The following is a 13,182-nucleotide window of genomic DNA, read 5'->3' as shown; positions in this document are numbered from 1 at the left end:
TCAGCATTTAAACTTGTTTGAGGTCTGAAGGCCCACGCTCAGCCTGTCAGTGTGTTTTACCTCATTATCATGATTAATTACAAAACTGCTGCGCATAAGAACAAAATACATTGCTGAAGTTCTGATTCATGTTCAAGACCACCGGTATGGAGGACGACTTATTCACAGTCTGTTGAAGAAAAGGACTCAGACATGTTCTACTGTTTGTATTCACCTTTTTGCAGCTATAGCTTTGACTCTTTTGTTGAATAAACTATTTTTACATTTATCTCAGCCTGTGAGCCTTTTGTAGCTTTTAGCTCAGTTATTTCCCCTCAAATACCAACACATGTAAGCGTCCCTGTTTTCATGCCCTGGGTTGACAAAATCTTGAATATAGAGTTATTCTTTCACAACATTCATTTAAGAGACAAATATGAGGATCTACTAGAGTCCGCATGTCTTACTATGCAGGTTTCCTTTGAAAGACTCCTACAAACTGATGCAGAGCATAAAACAGAATAATTGTGGTAAATATACTGAAGAGGGAAACACAAGAGACTAGTGGACGATCTTCAAGGAGCACCTGTTATGAGTGTTGCATGCTCCTATTTGTCACCAGTAGGGGGCGTCAGAGATCCTTCACTGAATTTGGCTCTCACTCCCTGCAGTTTTAGTCATTTTAGGGCCCCAGCCAAAGAGCATTATCAGGCCACAGCCCATCTTCATTTTCAATCAATAAAATACCATAAATACAAGATATATAAAGATGTGACTGAGCGTACATACTTAAATAACAGCAGGACTGAAGTCTGAATAGTCTAACATGTCTCGGCTGCGGGGAGTGTTGCATTCATGGTCTGAAATACTGTGGGAATTTTTGAAAACTTGTGAAACAGGTTGCCCTCTGCATTTCTGGCATGAACACAGGCTGGGCCACTTGGGGGATGGTTCAGGGCCGCATGTGGCCCCTGGGCCGCTAATTGAACAGGCCTGTGCCGGACTATCACTGTCTTGTTATAGTGTCTTTTGATTTCTTTGGGATGTAATGTGTTTTTTAACTTTTGTACACTGTCTTTGAGTTCTTGAAAAGCGCTTTATAAATAAAATGTATTATTATTATTATTATTATGTCCAGCTCTGCCCCCTAGGTTATGTTTCATTTTTGTTGTTCAGTTAGTTACTTCCTGTTTTATTTTGGTCTCTTGCCTCTCCACTCATTTCAGATCCTCCTCTTCCTGCCCTCATGTGTTTCCTGCCTGTTTGATTGTCTGCGCCGCCCTGATTGTTTCCAGCTGTGACTCATTGTCTCCCCTTTCCCTACTTTTTAGTCTGTCTTCTCTTCCTTCTGTGTCAGTTCGTCTTTGTACCTCGTGTCGAGCATTCCAGCTTTCATCTCTAGTGTTAGACCTTTAAATATTGACCATTAGCTAGTTTCTGTTTATGAATTTGCCTGCACCCTCTTGGATTTGGATTTTTGGATTATATTTTGCATTAAAGTCTATGAACTACTGACTGTCGTGCACGTGAATCCTTTTATCTGTGGTTCAGTGGTTGTTACAACCACTGCCCCAGGTTATCAGTTCTTTTCAGGGGAAAATGATCTCACTGAGGATGTGAAGAACTTGCAAAAAGCAAATCAAATGTGATTCTCTTTACCAATGTTCACATCTCTGCTGCTACAAGTCTGACTGACCAAAAACTTCAGAGTTGATAAATTTGTGTTAACAGAGCTCTGCTGATGTTGCTCACAAGTTGTCACTAAAGCACTTCCCCTTCAGCTCTCAAAAAAGGCAGACGTGAAGAACTGAAAGATCTCAGACTAATGAAAGATCTTATCTGTGGTTTTTGTGAAACTGTGGACATGAGGAGCTAAATTCAGGGCTTTGAGGAGTCTGACTGCACTTGTTTGTTAATGTTTGCTATGAAACCTGTCTGTTTAAAATGAAACATCACCATACAAGAAGTGACACTTGCAAGCACTTATCTTAACCAACAATATTCACACATTTGATTTCCTCTGGGCTTCTTTGTCTTTTTTTGGAAACTGTCACAAATGCAGTTTGAAGTTTAGATAAATTCTGATCATTATCAAAGTAATAAATATATTATTGCATAATAAAGAAAAACACTGTCATGTGATATGTTGAGTTAAGTCGTGTTAATAAAGTCAACAAAGACGTCACTGTTTTCTAATTATTCTACACAACACAACCAGAACTAATCTTCCTCTTAATAAGGACTTACACAAGATCTCTGCTCTTAAATACAAAAAAGGTGACAGCAAAGTTGTAAAGTCAGAGCAAAACAGCATCTCAGATAAATATGTCAGGGACAAGGCCACAGTAGGGACATTTCCTGCAACATATCTGCTGCCACACACTTACTTATGTCAACTTTTGTGCTTACCTGATACTGATGTTGAAAATCCAGCTTTGTCTGCCTGGTAGGTTGCAGCATCATGCAGTTATCTTCAGCCTCACTCAGGCTCTGGGGGTCTTTAGTCTCTAGCTTTGTGTTGCTGACTTTGAAAATGTAAAGATTTGGTGTGGAGTTCACAGCAGTGGATAACTCTTTCTGGTCTGGACACAGTTTAAACTTCAGCGTCACATTCTCGTCCTTTTGTGCTACAAATTTAAAGTCATGTTCAAATCTCCACTCACCTGAGGATGTCCTCATCTGAACCACTCTGCTGTATCCCTCTCCCTCCTCCCTCCTCCTCGTGTCTGCCTGGATCAGTGAGTGATTTGTTAACTCCATGCTCCTGTTGTACATGTACTAGTAGGTCAGGGGTGTCAAACTCAAGGCCTGGGGGTCATATCTGGCCCATGGTACAGTTACACCCGGCCCACAAGGTCATATCGTATTTTTATTATATAGTGGTGTGAAAAAGTATTTGCCCCCTTTCTGATTCCTGAGTTTTTTGCATATTTATCACACTTAAATGTTTCTGATCATCAAAGCAATTTTTATATTTCACAAAGACAACCCAAGTAAATAGAAAATACAGTGTTTGAATGATTATCTAATTTTTTAAGGGGGGAAAAAATCCAAACCTATCTGGCCCTGTGTGAAAAAGTAATTGCCCCCTGAACCTAATAACTTGTTGTGCCACCCTTGGCAGCAATAACTAAAATCAAGCGTTTGCGATAACGGGTGATGGGTGTTTCACATCACTGTGGAGGAATTTTGACCCACCCTTCTTTACAGAATTGCTTTAACTCAGCCATATTGGAGGGTTTTCCAGCATGACCTGCCGTTTAAGGTCACACCACAGCATCTCAGTTGGATTTAAGTCTGGACCCTGACTGGGCCACTCCAAAACCTTAATTTAGTTTTTCTTGAGCCATTGAGAGGTGGACTTGAAAGTGTATTTCAGGTCATTGTCCTGCTGCATAACCCAAGAGCGCTTGAGCTTGAGGGCACATGCTGATGGCCAGACATTTGGCTTCAGGATTTTCTGGTAGACAGCAGAATTCATTGTTCCATCAATCACAGCAAGAAGTCCAGGTCCTGAAGCAGCAAAACAGCCCCAGACCATCACACTGACACCACCATGTTTGAGTGTTGGCATGATGTTCTTTTTATCAAATGCGGTGTTATTTTTACACCGATGTAACAGGACTCAAACCTTCCAAAAAGTTCAACTTTTGTCTCGTCAGTGCCCAGAATATTTCTACAAAAGTCTTGGGGATCATCAAGATGTTTCCTGGAAAATGCAAGATGAGCCTTTGTGCTCTTTTTGGTCAGCAGTGGTTTTGGCCTTGGAACTCTCCCATGGGTGCCATTGTTGCCCAGAGTCTTTCTTATGATTGAGTCATGAACTCTGACCTTAACTGAGGTCAGTCAGGCCTACAGGTCTTCAGATGTCGTTCTAGGTTCTTTTGTGACCTACTGGATGAGTCATGGTTGCACTCTCAGAGTGATTTTGGTTGGCCGACCACTCCTGGGAGGGTTCACCACTGTTCCTTGTTTTCTCCATTTGTGGATAATGGCTCTCACTGTGGTTTGCTGGAGTCCCAAAGCCTTGGAAATGGCTTTGTAACCTTTTCCAGACTGATAGATTCCAATCAATTTGTTTTTCCATTTGTTCTTGAATTTCTTTGGCTCGTAGCATGATGCGTTTCTTTTTGAGATCTTGTGGCCTACTTCACTTTGTCTGACAGCTTCTATTTCAGGAATTTTTTTGATTCAACAAATCTGGCGGTAATCAGGACTGGGTGTGTAAATAATCTTTTAAACGCTGCATTTTCCATTTACTTGGGTTATCTTTGTGAAATATAAAAATTGGTTTGATGATCCAAAACATTTATGTGTGATGAATATGCAAACAACTCAGGAATCATGAAGGGGGCAAATACTTTTTCACACCACTGTAACTGGCTCATCAGTATGAGGTCTGCAGATTTACTCCAGTCTAAAAATGTAAACTTCACTTTGATGGTTTATAATAGCCTTGATAGTCATAACATCAGGAGAAGAAAAGAATAGAAATATATTGATTTTAAGTCAGGACTATGGGAAGATAAATGTGTTTTTATTTCATATTTTCAATTTGCATCACAAAATTATGACCTAAAGTTATAGTTGTACTCTTTATTTCATATTTTGACAATTTTAATTAATGATTTTGGATTTTTTATCTCATGTTTTGACCTTTTAGATTCACAATCTTACTTTTTAAGTCATATTTTGACCTTTCAAATTCATGATTTCAAATTTTATTTCATGTTTTTACCTTTTCAACTCCTAACTTTGACTTTTAATCCAATATTTTGACTTTTTAGACTCAAATTGTAATATTTTGTCTCATATTTTGACCTTTAAAACTGATTATTTTGATTTGTATCTCTTATATCACTTTTAAAACTCACAATTTCAAATGTATCTCATATTTTGACTACGGATGCATGATATTGGATTTTTGCCGATATCTGATATGCCGATATTTTAAAACTCATTTTGGCCGATACCGATATTACATTTTTTCCACTGTAAAAAACACGAATTCTATCCTGGACTCCAATTTTTTTAAATATTAGTAGTCTGTTTTTGTAGAAACTGATAACATTTGATTTTTATCTGAAATGAAGGATATATTGTTTTTTTTGTTGTTGTTGTTGTTGTTTTTTTGTTTTGTTTTGTTTTGTTTTGTTTTGTTTTTGTTTTGTTTTTTTCAAATACAGCCATACACCAATGAAAAATCTACAGTAATGCCTTTCGGTTACATGTGCATTACATGCTTCCATGTAGGCTTTTTTTTACTGTACAGCCTAAGTCATCTGCATCTTTGAGGGCAATAAAAAGCAGCAAAATAACCTGCTGACACTGAGCTCCATAGTGCAACAAAGAAATAGTTTATACATTTAGATTGATTCCCCTTACTACTCAGCAAGTTTGCAGGATGGCTCCCTGAGATACTCCTAACAAAGTGTTTTAATTAACAACAACTACAAAAAGACAGATTCTTAAATGCACAAAATCTAGCTATAGTCCAGAGCTTAATTATGATTTATATTTTTGAGACTCAACAGAAATAAAACTTCAACTGAGGAAGTTCTCCTGATTCTGCTTTAAACAGCACAAACTAACTAAGCAACCAAGTTTAAAGGTCTTTTCACTAAAAACAGCTCTGTAACAACACATCTCGACACCCACATCTCCAATGCTGGACACACCTTCATGCACCTTTGAGTGTGCACGGGAAACTGCACACAGAAGTCCGTCATTGCTTTTGCCATGTTTTCCACATGTCAGGTAGGATGATATGCACGTTCTTTTTCTTTTTCTCTTTCGCTGCTGAGTGAGCTCTCCTGTGAGTGCAGGACAGGCTTTTTAAGAGTGAAATTTTCATCTACACTGTAAAAAATGTCCGTAGAAAATACGGCAAAAGACTGTCAAATAGCAACAGTAAAAGACCGTAAAACAAATAAACATATATTACTGTATAAAATACACAGAATTGCTGTAAATCAAGCAACGGTATGAAACATAAATTTTTACAATTAAAGTACGTAATAATTACAAAATTGTACCGTTTAAACGAAAGAAGATTGTGAAAATAAAGGAAAAATACTGTAATCTTCAAGACGGGCAATTACTCTAAAAATTACAGTAGTATTTTGTTAAAATTACAGACTTTTCTCTCATGTACATTTAAATTCACAGTAAAAATCTGTGAAAAAAATTGCAATCACATACCGTAATTTTAGCAGGGACAAGAGGTTAAAAATACTGCATGATCAGGAAAGTTCTGTAGAAAATACAGTAAAAACCTGTCAACCTGCAAAACCTGTGAACAAGCACCAATTTGTTGTTATGTTTACATTTGTTTCTCAGTGCTACACCACATGATGCTGCCTTGTGAAATAAATGGAAAACCTTATTGAAACCAAGAATGGTACCAAAAATCATTTTGTTTGTTCTTAATTTGATGGATGAAAGTGGTCAATTATTTTAGTTTAACTGATTTATTGGAAAAGAATGATGTTAATTGCTCTCACAAAGAATGCCATTGCATTTGTAAAGCCATTCCACTTCCTTTAATGCATCTAACACAAAATACATTGATGTACTTTAATGTTTCAGTCAATCTTTCAGAACTGAAATTGGATGACACATATTACCGATAGGAAATATAACAAGGTAATTGGAAAGAACTATTTTATATATACATAAAGAGAGAGAGAGAGAGAGATACATACTGTATATATAATATGTATATAATACAGTTGAATATATAGTACATACATTATATAAATACAATAGTTATTTTTACTGGTTAAACAACTTAAACATGAATGCAAATAGAATGACAAGAAACCCTCCATAATCAGTTTTAAAAATGAATGGGAACTGTACATATAGTCTATCAAATAGATTTCTAAGGGAAAAAAAATTCTTAAAAAAAAAACAATATGAAACCATGGTTTAGTTTCTGAAATTTTAATATACTTCTCATACCTTATGTAATTTAATCTAAACTTCTCTTTACCTGTATGTGGGGTTATTTATGTCTAGTAAATACGTTTTGTTTCATGTGCCAATGCTGTATTAACTATTGGAATCTGTTCAATAAAGTTGTATCAATATAAAAAATAAATATATAAAAATAATTTTGAAAAACTGTTTCCCGTCGCCATTCAACCCTGTCAACACAGGAACGATTTCTATTCTGTCTGTACTAGAACAGCGATTTGGGTGTTTAAAAATGGAACAATTTGGAAACGAGCTACAGAGTGAACAGTTTTCAGTCACCTCCCTCCACGTACACAAACAGTGCTGCTTTCTGGAAATGCGTTTGCGCACTGTGGTTGCAGTCAATTGCCATGCGCGAATACGGTTTCGCGCAGGCGCGGGGAAAGAAGGACCTTATACGCATGCGTGTGTGGTTCGTTGGAAAATCAAACCGCCAACGGCTGCCTGGTAAACTACAGCGTTTTCGTGTCTTCTGTGGTCTCGTGTGCGCGGAAATATTACATAAAGTTGCTGTCTGCTCGTAGAACGAGCTGCAAACGAAGATGGAATACAAAGCAGGACATTGGCGTGTATTAATTCGACGTCACCCGGAGCATCAGCCTACGAGCTATTGGTAAGGTATGTAGAACTTCTTTTGTCGTAGTGTCAAATATTTCTTGAGTTCTTTTCATTCAGTAACACCACGTGTTTATAGGTAGAAGTTAAATGGGTCAGGAGGCATTTTGTTTCAATTCTAGACCAGCCAACATTGCTGTTTGATTTGTATTTTTTGCTGTCATTTTAGCGTGGAGAACGTTTAACACTTGCTGTGTTGGGGACCATAAGTGAACCCCAAGCTCAGAGCTAACTCCGCCCACTTCAGACTTTTGAAAAATGCACAAAAAATGGGCGGTTGGGTACTGGGAACACTGGGAAGAGGGAAAGAAAAAGGACGGAGTTTTCCAGATGAGGTGGGAGTGACCGTGAGGACCGTGATGTCCCCTAGCCAAAAAGTGAGAGTCCCGCCGCAGCACTGCTGCTTCAGAGCGACCTAAGGTGAAGGATTTTTCCCCTTCAGAGTCACATTCATATCTGTGTTCAGAGTCATATTTATATCTGTGTTCAGAGTCCCCTGAAGTAGGCTTTCCAGCTTATTCCTACCCCTCCATGAATATGGACGCAACTTCCGCTCCGTTCTATCTAAATGGGACTTTGCATAGAAACGAGATGCTAAACGTGACTATTAAAGCAATTTTAATACCAAACTACATAAAGTTAGACTGCTTCACCTCAGACGGGATAATATTATTATTATTTCTCTAGCCTCTACTGGAGAGTTCAAATTGATGACATTACTTTAGATAACCTACAAGGGCATATTTAGCTAACTTTAGTAGCTTTATATCGGTATAAAAAGATACATTTCTAGTTTGTGGAGTTGCTGAAATTCTCATTTTACAAACTAATCCCTCTTAAATATGGGAATTATATTTATAAAATTATCCATGACTCAAGTTGCCAGCTCTTCAGTTTGGTAAATGTCAAGTTTTGTATTAAGAATTAATGATAAATTAATACTAAAAGAATCACATCCCCGATGCACTTAGACAGTGGACAGCATGTTGTGAGAGACATATTTAACTTTGTCATAATATTAGTACCATGAACATAGCAACAGGTACTGAGCATTACAGAAAATATGATTAAAACATTTCAGCTCATTGATTTAACAAAAATGAAGCAGTATTTATTACAGCAAATATTTATTTATTTCAGAACAACCACTGTTGACACTAAATCACTTTAGTAAGCCTTTGGAAAAATCATGTTTTTGCTATTATTGTTACTGTACTGGAAGTTCCACTTCCATTCATAGCTACAGTAGACCCCAGGAATAATGTGGTATCCACCTTATTTACTTATCTACAGCTTATAATACAAACAGTGTGAACATGTGATAACAAAAATATAAATATTTACAAATTCCAGAAGAATTCCTATTGAAACAACTGTTCTTTGTTAGCGCCTATAGTTAGTTGCTGTACTAGAATACATGTATTTAATGTAGCCTACTTCCGCTTTGGCACCGGGAAGTTTCGCCCATATTCACATTTGCAGTAGCGGCCCCAGGAATAAGGGGGATAGTGTGGTGGTGGACTGTGGTGGTCCTGGGCACTACCTGTTGGCTCCAGCACCTCCTAAATGCACAATGGGGATATGTGCACGTCAGTGTCATGGCACTAAAGATTTAATAGCTCACTTGATTTTTGCAGGATGCCACAAAGCTCAAGATTCAGAGAGGACAGTTGGAGGGCTGCTCAGAGGACATAAAGGGCTTCTCTCCTGTTTCGACAAAAAGGAAGACAACCTCTTTTGCCTTGTTGAAACATTCTTGCCAGATGGGGTACCAGTGGAAAGCCTGCCCCATGTATTGTTTTTTGTAGTAAGTGGATCTCAGAAACACTTTAAAGACTCATTTGGATGGTAATGGATGATTTGCTTGTAATTCTTTTCTACTTTTATCATCCTCCCAGGAGACTCTTGCTAGGCTTCAAGGCAGCTCATGCTATGCATTGACCAGCATTGGGATCCACTCAGGAGTTCCTACAGAGGTAATAATTTTTCCTCTTTAGAGGTAGTTATATGGTATAGTGTAATGCTGGCAAAATGTTTTATTTCCTTCCAGCCGTGTGCATCATATGATACAATATCAGTTATTTTTATAACTGTGTTATTGTCACCTGTAACAACTGCTATCCTGAGGAAGACGGTTCAGGACAATAAGAGCCAAAACTAACAGACTGAAAAACAGCACATATCCCAGAGCAGTTGCAATAATAAACTAGAAAAGCACTCAGAGAGCGCAGACCTCCGCCATTAGCCCTATCTCCCAATAGTGAAGAGTCCTTTAAAAATTCCTAGATCCAGACGATGATCTGGATCAGTCCCAAAATCAAATCAGTTCTTCCTTTTGCCATTTCTGACATTCCCTGGAAATTTCATCAGAATCTATCCATAACTTTTTGGGTTATGTTGCCAACAAACAAACTAACAAACCCTGCCAATCACATAACCTCCTTGGCAGAGGTAATAATAATTGCACTGAATGGAACTGTGCAAAATTTCGTTGTACTTGTGTACAATGACAATAAAGATTCTGGTTCAGATTTTTAGGTTTGATAGTATCCAAATTTTCAAATTTAAAAAACAAAAAAGAAATAGATGTGCAGCATTTTTTTCTAAACCAAAACTGTTGTGAGCAGAAAAAGCGCAAGGGCAAGCAAGATGACTTACAGAGCTGTGGGATCAACACACACTCTAAGTGGAGAGGGTAGCACCAGTCACAGCTTAGTGTTGATTTTAGAAGAACATATAAACACAGCAACACCCGTCCTGATAACTGCTTAACAGCTGGATCACTCTACATGTATGTCTGCATTTTGTGTCTGCTGTAGCTTCTGCCACAAAACACAAGGGATGTGACAAGACATTCAGCTCACGGGACAAGAAGAGATTGGGTCCACTCTTTTTGAGTGAATTCAAAAATTCGATAGTACTTTGCAATCAGTGCATACATAAGTGTTCAAAACTTCTAAGTTGACATGATTTGGTGCTTTACCTTGTCTTTCTATTTTTCCTTACTCTTTTTTAAGGTCCTGTTTCTTCTGCTAGTGGTGACTAGGACTCCATTACTTTATACTGTCTCCGGTATTCCACTCTTCTAAAAAGACGCCAGTTATCAAGGAAAAATAATGGTAAGCCTTGCACAGCATTTGTACATACCTCAATAAATTCTTTAGATTAATCTTTCTTTAAGCAACATGAAGCCATTTTATGTTTATTTTATGTAGTTTACACCAAGCACTGCATTAATCTTGTCATGTAGAAATACCCAGAATACTGCCATGCCACTGCTTTGTCCAGCTTGTTCTCAGTGTTCTGATGATCACACCATATGGGGGCCAATACAGTTTTCTGTGTGAGTCATATGTTTTCATTATGATTGATTTAAAATTCAGCGCCCATCATCTTTGTTACAGCAAAATCCTTTTGTACCCCAAAGCATTTAGGTAAGTATACCCATTAGGCCCACCAAAATCTAAGTTCACGATTTTTTCATAGATACTAAGATGGTTTATAAACATGATCATTTGTTAGAATGAAGGATTAATCCCTCATTTGAAGGTATATTTATTTACTTATGCATATTTTAGAGAACAAATTAAAGAAATGTTATGAATAAAGTCAAAAGTCTGGCATGGGCTTAATTGGTACCTAAGTACCATTTAAGCCCATGTGTGTTCCAAATAAGCCCACAACCACGTTTATTGACAGAAATTAAAAAAATTATTACATTTTTCAAGTAGTAAACATATATTAATTCAGTAACATGTTATACATGTTAAACACTATTTATTTTTTGAACTTGGCTTTAATGTTTGGCTTGTAACAATGGACCACCACAAACATGACTAAGTAGGCCTAAAACTAATTTTCATTGGCTTCAGTATTTAACATTTCATTGAACATTTTATTTAATATTGACAAAATTTGATTCAATATTGACAAAATAAAAAAAATGTGTTTGTTTTTAAAAGTATTAAATGACATTACAGTGAATCAACAATATCTTATTGAACTTGGATTTAATGTTTGGCTGTAACAATGATGATTTTAGGACAGTTGCTGTAATTCCTCTTTTTTGTTGGCATTTTTCTCACTATAAACAAATGATTATGCAAAATTAACTGACATAACAATTCTTCTGGTCAGTGTGTGATCTGTGATGTACTCGTGTTAATGAAGTTAGTAATAACAACATCCAACACAGGATTACAGCGAAAAGCTATCAAACCTCAAAATTTCATTTTTTTCTATTGAAACACATAAGATGGGCTTAAATGGAACACACTGGGCTTGAATGGTTCTACAGTGACTACCAGAGAAATGAAGATGATATTTTCTCACCAAAATGAAACAAATGTTTAAAGAAATGCCTGTAGGCTAAATATGCTGCAAAACTTGCCATCACAGTTATTCGTCTTCTGCCAAACTTTCTGAATTATCAAGGAATTCTTGTTCAAAGTTTTATGTAAGATTTATGTAAAATGAATCAGAAAACACTTAGTTTGTGTACTTATCATTTTTAATCATTAAGCAGTGTATCTATCAGTAGGGCTACATGTATTGACTAGTGATTAGCTTGCTACGCTAGCTAGCATGACTCATCTTTTCACATAAAACTAAATAGTAAGAAATTACAAAAAACTACCTGTTTATACACAAAAAAACAAATCAATAATCTCTCAAATTACTTAATATGAATGTACTTAACAAGTCAGTGGCTGAAAATGGTTGAAAAGAGGTTCTTTCTGAGGGGTCCCAAAACACCAAAGTTTTGAGGCGACTTTATCTGAGCCTCCTTGAGACTGCACAAATGTAGGCGGGCCTTTTTCAATATCTACAAATGTGATTGTGTCAAACAAAAACTGACATATAATTAAGAAATTGTGTGATTGGACAAAATAATGTATAGCATAAGACAGGCCCCTCTTTTTTTTTTTTTTAAATTGACTTCAAAGTCGCAAGTGGGCTTAAATGGTGCCTGGGCTTAATGGGTAGGCTTACCCTAATACAATACAATAATAACTTCATTCATCCCCGAAGGGAAATTATATAGAAATTATATATAAAATTATATATTATATTTACATGTAAAAGCAAATTCTATATTTATTTGGGTGGTCTTACAAGTAAATATATAAATAAAGAGCATAGTTTGCAAATATTTAACTTGTGGTTCAACTACCTAAAATCACAATATAACCCTTATGAATGGTTCATACCAAGGTCTTTTGCTAAGACTTGTGGTTTGGGCTATTGTGTGTAGCTTTAAATCAGTGTTAATTTCGTCGACTAAAACTATGACTAAAATGTTCATCGACAGCTTTGTTTTCCATGACAAAAACTAGACTAAGACTAACAAAAATAGATCTGTGATGACTAAAACTGACAAAAACTAAGTTTAGTTTTTGACTAGAATGTAATGTAGTTTTCGTCGGACATTCAAAATCCATGATATCTCTCCACTGTGGGTAATTCTGTCAAAAAACAATGCAGCTGTAGCTCTTCTGTCTCTCAGCTGTAGAAAGCAGGGACCCCAGGTTTGGCAGGGTGCAGAGAACATTCCACTATGACTTGGTACCAGATTTAAGCAAGACAATAAATGCTTGGACTAAAAGTAAA

Source organism: Cheilinus undulatus, linkage group 14, assembly GCF_018320785.1.
Source record: "Cheilinus undulatus linkage group 14, ASM1832078v1, whole genome shotgun sequence".
Classification (NCBI taxonomy): Eukaryota; Metazoa; Chordata; class Actinopteri; order Labriformes; family Labridae; genus Cheilinus; species Cheilinus undulatus.
This window is presented reverse-complemented; position numbering follows the sequence as displayed.